Below are 15036 nucleotides of genomic sequence, written 5' to 3' on the forward strand. Positions count from 1 at the left end.
AGACAAGGATCCGAGTTTCGATTTGCAGTCAAATAATTGCCTTGCTTGTGTGAACGTAAATAGTAACCAATCTGTTAGCGACAGTGTTGCCATCCATACGTGCCGAACTGAAAAGGAATTTCAGAAACAGTATTTTTCTGGCAAAGAACTAACCGCGAAAAAGGATATAACTTGGATTCATAGATCCAACTTTCTGACACCGGCTATGGAATCTTTTGTGAATACACCGGATGATATCGTGAAGTTACGAAATCCAACCCAAATTTTTGAACGATATTTCACTGCAGATCTTCTTGAAATTATGGTTTATGCAAGGAAATTGTACGAATTAAATTCCTTTACCTCTAGAAGATTTGGTCACTAGATCATTTATGGAGTGTACTCTCGAACACATCAAAACATCTCTATAGTGAATCCACCTCAACATTGTCACTTAATCTACAGTCTCTTTTTTTACTGTTTCTCCCTCTTTCAATTTCGCCTCAAGGACTTGTTTCGGGATATCTTTTCTGTTTGAAATCAAAGTTCCAATCAAAGTTTTAGATTGAAGACGATAAGCAAGTGGAATGGATGTAAGTCCTACGAATTTACGCATCTCCGTTATATATGTAGCTGTCCAATCATGTAATCTTGCGTTAGGAGAAAAATCATAATCTTTTGGATTTGATGCATTGCTTCTCTGATCAATGTATCAAAGTCTCTGATATTTTAGATATTATTCTTTTAGCCAAATCAAACTTAGGTTTCGGTCTCTTGGTTGTAACAGGTGTTTCGGGCGCATGTTAATCATTAAAGTTATTTATGATAATGTTTTTTATTGAAGTTTCAGCAGGCTTTTTTGGAATTTTAATTGGTAGAAAGCGAAAACGAAAAGTGCCTCATTTTGCTAACACTCCTTTCGCCAGACTGAATGCGCTCATTTTAAAATTGCAAATATGTCACAAGTTATGACAATACCATTCTTTCATTTTATTCTTATATATATCAGTAACTAGCGATCAGCAAAAGTATGCTACAACTTCTAAACTTTCTTTTTGTTCTAATGAATGGACAGATTTTCAATTGAAAATATCTGACAATTTACAACAATTCCGTTCATTGATTTTATTCATAAATACTATGGTAACTAACAATCAACAAAGGTCAACTGCATATTCCAAACATTCCTGTGTCGTTGAGTAGACTGATTTTCCAATTATAAATATTTGAGTAAATCCGACAAACCGATTATTTCATTGTATTCTTAAATTTCTGAATAGCTAACGGTCTGCAATAGTCTGCTTCCTCCTTCGCACTCGCTTGCCTTTAACCCTTTGAGTCACATCATTCTATAAATAGGAGAGTGGATTCAAACCTTCTTTATTATTTTATATATTTGTTACACATGCTTTTTTTATCCCGTTGTATATTTTAAAGATTCTTTGTTTTTCAGTATCGAGTTGTTCCAATAACAAAAATACAAAATTGTTATTCTTATCATGAATATTTAGAAGGCGGGTTTCATTAAACAATGAAGTTAAAGAAGTGCTCACCTAAAAACTGGGCGGGGGCTTTGAAACAATGAAAATTCGCAAATTTAATTTTTTTCCTGATAAATTAGATACAAAATATATCAATTAATTATTATGCTCTATACTCTATACTGTTAGGGAGATCTTTATACTCTAAAGTTTTCATTCAGCGTGCATTTAAAAAATCGTGCTAGATATAGGACAATGTGACTGTTGCTAACCTGATCGGTTCGGAATCAGAAAATGATTCACACGTGAATAAAGCTTTGTGTACGCAGTTTGCTAAGCTTCATGCTACACGTTTGACGCGTTTTATCTTTGCTCGTTTAAAAATGGATGAAGAATACATCAGGCGTTGTGGAAAAGGTGAACCAGGAGTTAGGGTAAACAGAAAGAAACTCAGTTGTGATAAGATTGTCTTTGATCAAAAATGGCAATGTATTAGATTTAGAAGGTTTATGTGACGAAGAAGGTGACGAGCTCCAGGATTTTAGAGATGATTCCCCAGGTGAAGAATCTGAATTGCTATTGGACGACAGTGAGTTGCCGCCAGTATTCGAAGAATAGGAATCAAATCCTGTTCGAGACAAGGATCCGAGTTTCGATTTGCAGTTAAATAATTGCCTCTCTTGTGTGAACGTAAATAGTAACCAATCTGTTAGCGACAGTGTTGCCATCCATACGTGCCTAACTGAAAAGGAATTTCAGAAACATTATTTTTGTGACAAAGAACTAACCGCGAAAAAGGATATAACTTGGATTCATGGATCCAACTTTCTGACACCGGCTATGGAATCTTTTGTGAATACACCGGATGATATCGTGAAGTTACTAAGTCCAACCCAAATTTTTGAACGATATTTCACTGCAGATCTTCTTGAAAATATGGTTTATGCAGGGTAATTGTACGAATTGAATTCCTTTACCTCTAGAAGATTTGGTCATTAGATCATTTGTGGAGTGTACTCTCGAACACATCAAAACATCTCTATAGTGAATCCACCTCAACATTGTCACTTAATCTACAGACTCTTTTTTTACTGTTTCTCCCTTTTTCAATTTCGCCTCAAGGACTTGTTTCGGGATATCTTTTCTGTTTGAAATCAAAGTTCCAATCAAAGTTTTAGATTGAAGACGATATGCAAGTGAAATGGATGTAAGTCCTACGAATTTACGCATCTCCGTTATATATGTAGCTGTCCAATCATGTACCCTTGCGTTAGGAGAAAAATCATAATCTTTTGGATATGTTGCATTGCTTCTCTGATCAATGTATCAAAGTCTCTGATATTTTAGATATTATTCTTTTAGCCAAATCAAACTAAGGTTTCGGTCTTTTGGTTGTAACAGGTGTTTTGGGCGCAAGTTAATCATTAAAATTATTTATGATAATGTTTTTTATTGAAGTTTCAGCACGCCCTTTTTGGAATTTTAAGGTGGTAGAAAGCAAAAATGAAAAGTGCCTCATTTTGCTAACACTCCTTTCGCCGGACTGAATGCGCTCATTTTAAAATTGCAAATATGTGACAAGTTACGACAATACCATTCTTTCATTTTATTCTTATATATATCAGTAACTAGCGATCAGCAAAAGTATGCTACAACTTCTAAACTTTCTTTTTGTTCTAGTGAATGGACAGATTTTCAATTGAAAATATCTGACAATTTACAACAATTCCGTTCATTGATTTTATTCATAAATACTATGGTAACTAACAATCAACAAAGGTCAACTGCATATTCCAAACATACCTGTGTCATTGAGTAGACTGATTTTCCAATTATAAATATCTGACTAAATACGACAAACCGATTGTTTCATTGTATTCTTAAATTTCTGAATAACTAACGGTCTGCAATAGTCTGCTTCCGCTTCCGCACTCGCTTGGCTTTAACCCATTCAGTCACATCATTCTATAAATAGGAGAGTGGATTCAAACCTTCTTTATTATTTTATATATTTGTTACACATGCTTTTTTTTTATCCCGTTGTATATTTTAAAGATTCTTTGTTTTTTAGTATCGAGATGTTCCAACAACAATTATACAAAATTGTTATTCTTATAATGAATATTTAAAAAGCGGGTTTCATTAAACAATGAAGTTGAAGAAGTGCTCACCTAAAAACTGGTCGAGAGCTTTAAAACAAAAGAAAATTCGCAAATTTAATTTTTTCCTGATAAATTAGATACAAAATATATCAATTAATTATTATGCTCTATACTCAATACTCTTAGAGAGATCTTTATACTCTAAAGTTTTCATTCAGCGTGCATTTAAAAAATCGTGCTAGATATAGGACAATGTGACTGTTACTACCCTGATCGGTTCGGAATCAGAAAATGATTCACACGTGAATAAAGCTTTGTGTACGCAGTTTGCTAAGCTTAATGCTACACGTTTGACGCGTTTTATCTTCGCTCGTTTAAAAATGGATGAAGAATACATCAGGCGTTGTGGAAAAGGTGAACCAGGAGTTAGGGTAAACAGAAAGAAACTCAGTTGTGATAAGATTGTCTTTGATCAAAAATGGCAATGTATTAGATTTAGAAGGTTTATGTGACGAAGAAGGTGACGAGCTCCAGGATTTTAGAGATGATTCCCCAGGTGAAGAATCTGAATTGCTATTGGACGACAGTGAGTTGCCGCCAGTATTCGAAGAATAGAAATCAAATCCTGTTCGAGACAATGATCCGAGTTTCGATTTGCAGTCAAATAATTGCCTTGCTTCTGTGAACGTAAATAGTAACCAATCTGTTAGCGACAGTGTTGCCATCCATACGTGCCGAACTGAAAAGGAATTTCAGAAACAGTATTTTTCTGGCAAAGAACTAACCGCGAAAAAGGATATAACTTGGATTCATGGATCCAACTTTCTGACACCGGCTATGGAATCTTTTGTGAATACACCGGATGATATCGTGAAGTTACGAAATCCAACCCAAATTTTTGAACGATATTTCACTGCAGATCTTGAAAATATGGTTTATGCAAGGAAATTGTACGAATTAAATTCCTTTACCTCTAGAAGATTTGGTCACTAGATCATTTATGGAGTGTACTCTCGAACACATCAAATCATCTCTATAGTGAATCCACCTCAACATTGTCACTTAATCTACAGTCTCTTTTTTTACTGTTTCTCCCTCTTTCAATTTCGCCTCAAGGACTTGTTTCGGGATATCTTTTCTGTTTGAAATCAAAGTTCCAATCAAAGTTTTAGATTGAAGACGATAAGCAAGTGGAATGGATGTAAGTCCTACGAATTTACGCATCTCCGTTATATATGTAGCTGTCCAATCATGTAACCTTGCGTTAGGAGAAAAATCATAATCTTTTGGATTTGTTGCATTGCTTCTCTGATCAATGTATCAAAGTCTCTGATATTTTAGATATTATTCTTTTAACCAAATCAAACTTAGGTTTCGGTCTCTTGGTTGTAAGAGGTGTTTCGGGCGCATGTTAATCATTAAAGTTATTTATGATAATGTTTTTTATTGAAGTTTCAGCACGCTTTTTTTGGAATTTTAATTGGTAGAAAGCGAAAATGAACAGTGCCTCATTTTGCTAACACTCCTTTCGCCAGACTGAATGCGCTCATTTTAAAATTGCAAATATGTGACAAGTTACGACAATACCATTCTTTCATTTTATTCTTATATATATCAGTAACTAGCGATCAGCAAAAGTATGCTACAACTTCTAAACTTTCTTTTTGTTCTAATGAATGGACAGATTTTCAATTGAAAATATCTGACAATTTACAACAATTCCGTTCATTGATTTTATTCATAAATACTATGGTAACTAACAATGAACAAAGGTCAACTGCATATTCCAAACATTCCTGTGTCATTGAGTAGACTGACTTTTTAATTATAAGTATCTGACTAAATCCGACAAACCGATTATTTCATTGTATTCTTAAATTTTCTGAATAACTAACGGCCTGCAATAGTCTGCTTCCGCTTTCGCACTCGCTTGGCTTTAACCCTTTGAGTCACATCATTCTATAAATAGGAGAGTGGATTCAAACCTTCTTTATTATTTTATATATTTGTTACACATGCTTTTTTTTTATCCCGTTGTATATTTTAAAAATTTTTTGTTTTTTAGTATCGAGATGTTCCAATAACAATTATACAAAATTGTTATTCTTGTCATGAATATTTAGAAGGCGGGTTTCATTAAACAATGAAGTTGAAGAAGTGTTCACCTAAAAACTGGTCGGGAGGTTTAAAACAAAAGAAAATTCGCAAATTTAATTTTTTTCCTGATAAATTAGATACAAAATATATCAATTAATTATTATGCTCTATACTCTATACTCTTAGAGAGATCTTTATACTCTAAAGGTTTCATTCAGCGTGCATTTAAAAAATCGTGCTAGATATAGGACAATGTGACTGTTACTACCCTGATCGGTTCGGAATCAGAAAATGATTCACACGTGAATAAAGCTTTGTGTACGCAGTTTGCTAAGCTTCATGCTACACGTTTGACGCGTTTTATCTTCGCTCGTTTAAAAATGGATGAAGAATACATCAGGCGTTGTGGAAAAGGTGAACCAGGAGTTAGGGTAAACAGAAAGAAACTCAGTTGTGATAAGATTGTCTTTGATCAAAAATGGCAATGTATTAGATTTAGAAGGTTTATGTGACGAAGAAGGTGACGAGCTCCAGGATTTTAGAGATGATTCCCCAGGTGAAGAATCTGAATTGCTATTGGACGACAGTGAGTTGCCGCCAGTATTCGAAGAATAGGAAGCAAATCCTGTTCGAGACAATGATCCGAGTTTCGATTTGCAGTCAAATAATTGCCTTGCTTGTGTGAACGTATATAGTAACCAATCTGTTAGAGACAGTGTTGCCATCCATACGTGCCAAACTGAAAAGGAATTTCAGAAACATTATTTTTGTGACAAAGAACTAACCGCGAAAAAGGATATTACTTGGATTCATGGATCCAACTTTCTGACACCGGCTATGGAATCTTTTGTGAATACACCGGATGATATCGTGAAGTTACGAAATCCAACCCAAATTTTTGAACGATATTTCACTGCAGATCTTGAAAATATGGTTTATGCAACGAAATTGTACGAATTGAATTCCTTTACCTCTATAAGTTTTCGTCACTAGATCATTTGTGGAGTGTACTCTCGAACACACCAAAACATCTCTATAGTGATTCCACTTCAACATTGTCACTTAATCTATAGTCTCTGTTCCTACTGTTTCTCCCTCTTTCAATTTCGCCTCAAGGACTTGTTTCGGGATATGTTTTCTGTTTGAAATCAAAGTTCCAATCAAAGTTTTAGATTGAAGACTCTAAGCAAGTGGAATGGATGTAAGTCCTACGAATTTACGCATTTCCGTTATATATGTAGCTGTCCAATCATGTATCCTTGCGTTAGGAGAAACATCATAATCTTTTGGATTTGTTGCATTGCATACAAATTTGTTTGATGAAACATAATCATGAGTATTTCAGGATTGATGAACAACTCGTAGTAATCTATCGGATCAACAAGAGCCAAAATAGCACTAATAGTAGGGCAATACCACTTTTTCCAGTAAATATAAAAAGAGGGTGATTGTCACTTGGGTCACTCCACGAAATGTATTGCAAATTCTCCCTAACACATTCGAATCCGATACACTGTCTTCTTGTGAAGATGGTGGATTATAAGGTATTTACTCCTTGCGGCACGACATAGTACTTTCATTAGTCGGATCCGTACTGGTTTCAATTGCGTAACTAAACGCTATGTCGGAAATTGCCATAACCTCACCAGCCTCGTCAATGGAACTGTTTAAACCTTCAGCTGCTTCAGGAAGCCACTCCGGATCGAGATCCAGTGTCCACTAACATATCAGAATTTTCATCTTCTGAACTATTCACATGTACATCTTCAGCGTCAGAGTCCATCAAAATGGACTCAATTGCTCTGTCACATATTGTTTTTCGAGATGTTTTAAATCGAGGGCACTATATTGTACGTCTATTGAAAGAAATTTGGTAAAATTTAACGTAAAACACAACCTTGAATGAAATTTAGTTGTTTTAGGCCGCGTGTATAATTTCATATACACTCCTTAAAATTTGTCAACAATTGGAAACTATAAAGTTTTGAAAGGAAAAAAAATTGTGAATGAGCATAACAATGCATCATATTTCTCAAGGTCAACTTGGCCCGAAAGGGTATATCACGTGTTTTCCCTGTGACCAGACATTGATTTCGACTGATACACATGGCCCAGGAAGGAAAACCGGTTTGTATAAATTTTGATACACACGGCGCTCAATGTGTTAATTATGTCGGCAATTAGCGATCAGCAAGAGTATGATTAGTATTCGAAAGACTACTCTAACCCTACTTAATGGGATCAGTTTTAATCGTATATGACAGACAATTTAAAAAACTCAGTTCAATCACTTTATTCATAAATATGCCAGTAATTAACGATCATGACTGTATTTCACATTCCAAACTCTCCTCTTGACCTACTGAATAGAACAACCTTTCTAGAAACTTACAATTTACTGCAATTCCGTTCATTCATTTATTCTTCAATATGTCAGTAACTAACGATCATCATCATTTTCCATACACTCTACAAAATGCACTTACTTTTCAATTGCTAATACGTTATTATTTGCGACAATATCCTTTCCACGTTATATACTTTAATATTGCAGTAACTGATGATCAGCAAGAGCCTGCATCATCTTCCAAACACTCCTTACACCCTATTGAATGACACTTAAGAAATGTAAATACCTAACAATTTTGGTTAATTCTGTTTTTTCATTTATTCTTAAACATATCAGTAAATAACGATGAGCAATTGTTTAAATCGTTTTACTTACACTCCTTTATCCCTATTGAATGGAATGACTTTTTATTAGAAAATGTCTTTCAATTTACCACAAGTCCGTTCTTTCTTTTTACACTTTATTATCTCAGTGACTAATGATCAGCAAGACTGAGCTTCATCAGCTAAGAAATTCTTTCTTCGTTTTGAAATGACTCAGTTTTCAATTGCGAATATCTAACAATTAACCACAATACGGTTCTTTTATTTTGTTCTTAAATATGTCCTCAATCATGGATCAATAAGAGTTTGCTTTAGTTTTCAGAACTCCTTTCGCCTTAATGAATGGACTCTTTCCAATTGTAAATATCTGACGATTTACAGAATTACCTAGTTTCATTTTATTCTTAAATATATCAGGTACTTACAATCTGCAGCACACTGCTTCAGTTACCACACTAGTTTCGCCCGGCTGAGTGGACTCACTTTTCAATTGTAAATATCTCATTATTTACGGTAACTGTTGTTTAATTATATTTCTAATAACTCATTTACTGACGAATAGTAAAACTCTGCTACATCTCCCAAAAACTCCTTTCGCATTACTGAATGGCATCAATTTTCAATTATAAATATTTTAAATTTACGAGAGTTCCCTTCTTTCGTTTAATTTTAAAATTGGTCAGTAATTTGATTGCCAAGAGTCTGTTTCAACCTCGAAATACTCCTTTCACCGCAGAGAATGGGCTCACGTTTCTACTGTATCTCACTATAAAAAAGAATCGTTTCTATCAGTTTATTCATAAAATTCCATTAACTTGCTGTCAGCGAGACTCTACTTCAGCTTCAAACACATCTTTTGTTCTACTCAATGGACTCATTTTTGAACTGCAAGTATGACAATTTATGAGCTGCAAGTATGACAATTTATGACTATTGCCTTCCTTCATTTTTTGATAATGTAAGTGATTAGCAACATTCTGCTTCATCTTCCTAACACACCTTGCGCCCTACTGAATGGAGTTACATTCTAATCGAAATATGTGAGAATCAAGGATAATTCCGTTTCTAAATAATATTCTTAAACACGTCGGAAACTAATGATCACTAAGAGTCCTTATTCTTCCAAACGCACCTTCCGCCCTGCTTAATAGTCACTTTTCAATTGTAAATATCTGCTAATCTACGACAATTTCGTTGTTTCATTTTTATCTTAAAAATGTCTTCAACTTACGATCTGCAAAATTCTGCTTCAACTTCCGAACACAACTTTCGCCTTGCTAAATAGACAAACTTTTAAAATGTAAATAATTGACACTGTGCGACAATTCCGTTCTTTATTGTGAACTTAAATATATCAGTAACTAACGACCAGCAAGATTCTCCTTAAATATGCCAGTTACTTCTAAACACACTTTCCGTTTTATTGACTCACTTTTGAATTGTAAATATCTGACAATTTATGTCAATTCCACTTATTCCGTATCATCGGCGAAATTCAACTTTCCTCCTACTGAAAAGACTGTTTTCAATTCTGAATATACGACAATTTACCACGATAAGGTTCTTTCGTTTTGTTCTTAAACGTGTCTTGAAAGAACGAACATTAAGAGTGTGCTTTAGCCTCTAAACACTTCTTTCGCCTTAATGAATGGTCTCAGTTTCCAATTCTAAATATCTGAAAATTTACACTATTCCCTTGTTTCATTTTATTTTAAAATATGCCAGTAAGTAACCATCTGCAAGAGTCATCTTCAGCTTCCATACTCCTTTTGCACTCCGGAGTGGACTCACTTTTCAATTGTAAATATCATTCAATTTACTACAATACCGTTCTCTCATTATATTTTATATGTGTGAGCAAAGAAATATCAGCAAGAGTCGTTCTGCTTCAACATCCGTTTCCCTATTGGAAGGAATCACTCTTAATTTGTAAATGACTGACAAATTACGACAATTCCGTTGTATCATTTTATTCTTATATATGTCAGGACAAACAAAAACCAAGAGAATTTTAAAAAAATCCTTCCTTGATTTTATGTTTAAATATGCTACTAAATATCAGCGAGTCTGCTACATCTTCCAATCACAAAATTAAACTTATTGAACTCACTTACCAATTGTGAACATCTGACAAATTACGAAACATCGACTGTTTCATTTTATTCTTAAATCTGTGTTACTAACAATCTGCAACACACTGTTTCGGCCTCCACACTCCTTCCGCCCTGCTTTCACTTTTCAATTGTAAATATCTCATAATTTAAACCAACTCTGTTCTTTCCTTTTATTACTAAATATCTCAGTTATTAACGAATAGAAAAAGTCTGCTACATCTTCCAAAAACTTATTTCACCTCACTGAAGGGCACCGATTTTGAATTTAAAATATCTGAAGTTAACGAGAATTTCTCTCTTTCATTTTATTTTAAAATTTTTTAGGAAGTATTGATTCTCGAGAGTCTGTTTCAATTTCTAAACACTCCTTTTGTCCCACACAATGTGCTCACTTTTCTAGTCAACGGGCTCACTTCTCACTATTAAATGGGACTCGTTTCTATCATCCTATTCATAACATATCAGGTATTTAGGACTAGCAAGAATCTACTTCATCTGACAAACAAACCTTTCGCCCTACTTAATGAACTCACTTTTCAATTCTGTACAACTTACAATTTGCGACAACTCCTTTGTATAATATCATTCTTAAATAAGTCAGTAAGTAATGACACTGAGAAGGCTTAATAATCCAAACACACCTTTGGCCCAGCTAAAAATTCTGACTTTTCAATTACAAATATCTGACAATGTACGATAATTCCGTTCTTAAATTTGTTCTTAAATATGTCAGGAACTAACGATAAGCAGGAGTCTGCTTAAACTTTGAAACACTCTGTTCGTCACTTTTAAAACTAATCTTACAAAGTAGGACAATTCCGTTCTTTCATGGTATTCCTAAATATGTCAGTGATTAACGTTCATAAGAGTCTATTCCAGCTTCCGAACTCTTCTTTCGCTTTATTGGATACGAAAATTTCGTTCTTTCATTTTATTCTCATAAATATCTTCAACTATCAATCACCAAGTCTTCTTCATCTTCCTAACACACGTTTCGCCCCGCTGAATGAACTCACTTTCCAATTGCAATATATGTGACAATTTAGGACAATTCCGTTCCTAATTTTTTTCAGTAATATGTCAGTAAGTAATGATCAATAACTGTCCTTATTCTTCCAAACACACCTTCCGTCCTGCTAAATAGACATACTTTACAATTGTAAATTTCTAAATATTTACGACATTTCCGTTCTTTCATTTCACCCTTCTAAATGTCATCAAATTACGGTCTGGAAAATTCTGTTTCAACTTCTGTACACACTGTTAGCCCAACTAAATAGTCTAACTTGTTAAATGTATATATCTGACAATGTAGGGAAATTCCGTTCTTTATTCTCAACTTGAATATATCAGCAGCAAGACTTCCCTTAAATCTACCAGTAAATAATGATCACCAAGGGTCTGCTTCTTTTTCATAACACACTTTTCGTTTAATTGAATGGACTTACTTTTGAATATTAAATATCTGACAATGACGTTAACTCCGTTATATCATTCAGTTTTTAAATATGTCTGTGACTAACAATCATGAAAATCTTTTTCATCTTCCAAACTCTCCTCTTTCTCTAGTGAATAGATCAACTTTTCAAGTAAGTAAAAATTTACTACAATTCCGCTCTTTCATTTATTGAAAATCTTTTTCATCTTCCAATCTCTTTTCTTGTCCTAGTGAATAGAATAACTTTTCAAGTCACTAACAATTTACTACAATTGCGTTCTTTCAATTATTCTTAAGTGTCTGTAACTAACGATCAGCAAGCGTCTACTCCAGTTATGAAACACTCCTTTCGCCTTAGTGAAGGAACTCACCTTACAATGGTAAATATGACAATTTACGTTAATTCCCTTACTTGCTTTTTAAAAAATAAGTCAGTGACTAGCTATCAAAAAGAGTCTGCTTCATCTTGCAAACACTCCTACCACCCTACTGAATGGAATTACTTTTCAGTTGATAATATCGAAATCTTTTAGACAATATCTGTTTTTCGTTATAATCTTAAATATGTCAGTAACTAACGATCAGCAAGAGTCTGCATCATCTTTCAAACATTCTTTCCACCTTACTGAATGGACCCACTTTTCAATTGTAAATATCTGAAACTTTACGTCAATTCCGCTCCTTCCTTCTATTCTTAAATCTGCAAGAAAGGAATGAACAAAAATAGTATGCGAAAGAATGACACAATGTCACAAAGAGTCTGCTTTAGCTTCTAAACACTTCTTTTGCCCTACTGAATTGGCTCACTTTTCAATTTTAAATATCTGTCAATTTGCAACAGTTACGTTCTATCTATTTTAAAATATGTAAGTAATTAAGGGTAAGCAAGTGTCTGCTTTAGCATTCAGGCAGTGCTTTCGTTGTAATGAGTGCACTAACTCTTTATTGGGAAATGTCTGACAATTTACGACAATTTCATTATTTCATTATATTCTGAAGTATGTGAGTGAAAACGATTAAAGGGATTTTTTTTATCTTCGAAATACCCCTTTCTTCTAACTGAATGTCGTCTCTTTACAATTGTAAATATGTTAGAATTTACTGCAGTTTCGTTCCTTCGTTTCATCTTTATATATGTACTAAACTGGCTATCTGTAAGAGTATGCATCGTCTTCCAAATACTAGTTTCGCCCTTCTAAATAGACTAACTTTTCAAGAGTAAATGTGTGAGAATATACGACAGCCAGAGTATACTCAGATTCGTTTTATTCTTTTAAAAGTCAGTATGAAACAGCCAGAGTATACACAGATTCCAAACATCTATTTGCCCATACTGAATGGAATCACTCTTAATAGAAAATGTCAGAATTTGCGACAACTCGCTTCTTTCATTTTATTCTTAAATATTTCTCCAACTAAAAATCACCAAGGGTCTGGTTCACCTTGCAAACGCTGCTTTCGCCTTACTGAATACAATCACTTTTCAATTTTAAATATCTAACAATTTACGAAAGGACCGTTCTTTCTTTAATTTTTAATTATGTTGTCACCTACCCATATGTATCAGCCTGCTTAATCTTCAAAATACTCCTCTCACCCTGCTTAATGATGTAAGTCTTTCATTGTAAATAACAGACAATTTATATTTCGGTTCTTTCACTTTATTTTTAAATATGTGAGTAACAAACGATCGTAAAGGTCTATTTCATCTTCCAAAATCTCCTCCTTCGCTACTGAATAGAACAACTTTTTAATTGTAACTGATAATTTGCTACATTTTTGCTCTTTCATCTATTCTTAAATATATTAGTTTTTAACGACCAACAAGGCTCTGCCTCAGCTCCGGAATACTCCATTCACCCTAGTGATGGGACTCAGTTACTAGCGATCAGCAAGAGGCTGCTTCATCTTCCAATCACTCTTTTCGCACTACTGAATAGACTGAGTTTTCCATTAGTAATATATATCCATTTGCGACATTAACATTCTTTCGTTTTATTGATAAATATGTCAGTAACTATCAGCAATAGTCCTCGCTCTACTGGAAGGGCTCAGTTTTCTACTGTAGAAACAGACTATTAAAGACAACTCTATTGTATCATTTTATTGTTTATAATGCCAGTAAGCTACGGTCAGCAAGACTCTACTTCAGTTTCCAAACACTCCATTCGTTCTAATATTGAATTGACTCGCTTCTCAGTTGTAAATACCTCACAAATTGCAAAATAAAATTCTTTAATTTTTCTTAAATATGTCAGTAACTAACGATCAGCAAGAATCTGCTTTATCTTCCACACACTCGCTTCGCCTCACTAGATGGACTCAGTATTTGAAAGAAAATATGTGATGATGTGTGATATATCCTTTTTTTCATTTTATTTTTTAACAACTCAGTAGCTACTCAAAGAACTCACTTTTCAATACTAATTAGTTGACATTTTCCAACAATTACGTTCTTTCAAAATTTTCTCGTACCTGTCTTCAACTAGCGACCAGCAAAGGTATGCATAATGTTCCAAATATTCCCCTCCTCCTAGTGATTGTAGTAACTTTACAATTTTAAATAATTGACATTTTACAACATTTTCCGTTTTTCATTTTATTCTTAAACATATCAGTAGGTAACGATCAACAAGAATCTGCTTTATCTTTGAAACACTTTTGCCAGACTGAATGGTCTTGATTTCACTTGTAAATACCAGAGAATTTATGATAGTTCCGTTCCAATTCCTAATATGTCGGCAACTAAATATATCAATATATTTCAGCTCCCAAGCTCTACTTTCGCCGAACTCAATCGATTTGTTTAACAATCGTTCTGCTTCATCTTACAGACTTACCTCTCGTCCTTCCTATTGGGCCACCTTTTCAATCAGTAAACTACGAACTTACCGCATTTCATTTTCTCCTAAATATGTTAGTAACTAGCGATCCTAAGAGTATATTTATCTTGTAAACTCTTGTTTAGCTTTACTGGATAGACACTCTTTTCAATCCTGAATATCTGACAATATACGACAATTCCGATCTTTCGTTTTATTCTTAAATATGTCTACAACCAATGATCACCAAGAGTCTGGTTTAGCTTCTAAACACTTCTTTCACCTTACTTAAGAGGCTCACTATTCAATTTTAAATATCTGACAATTTAC

This window comes from Thermobia domestica, chromosome 17, assembly GCF_964235325.1.
Source record: "Thermobia domestica chromosome 17, izTheDome1.hap1.1, whole genome shotgun sequence".
NCBI classification, from domain to species: Eukaryota; Metazoa; Arthropoda; class Insecta; order Zygentoma; family Lepismatidae; genus Thermobia; species Thermobia domestica.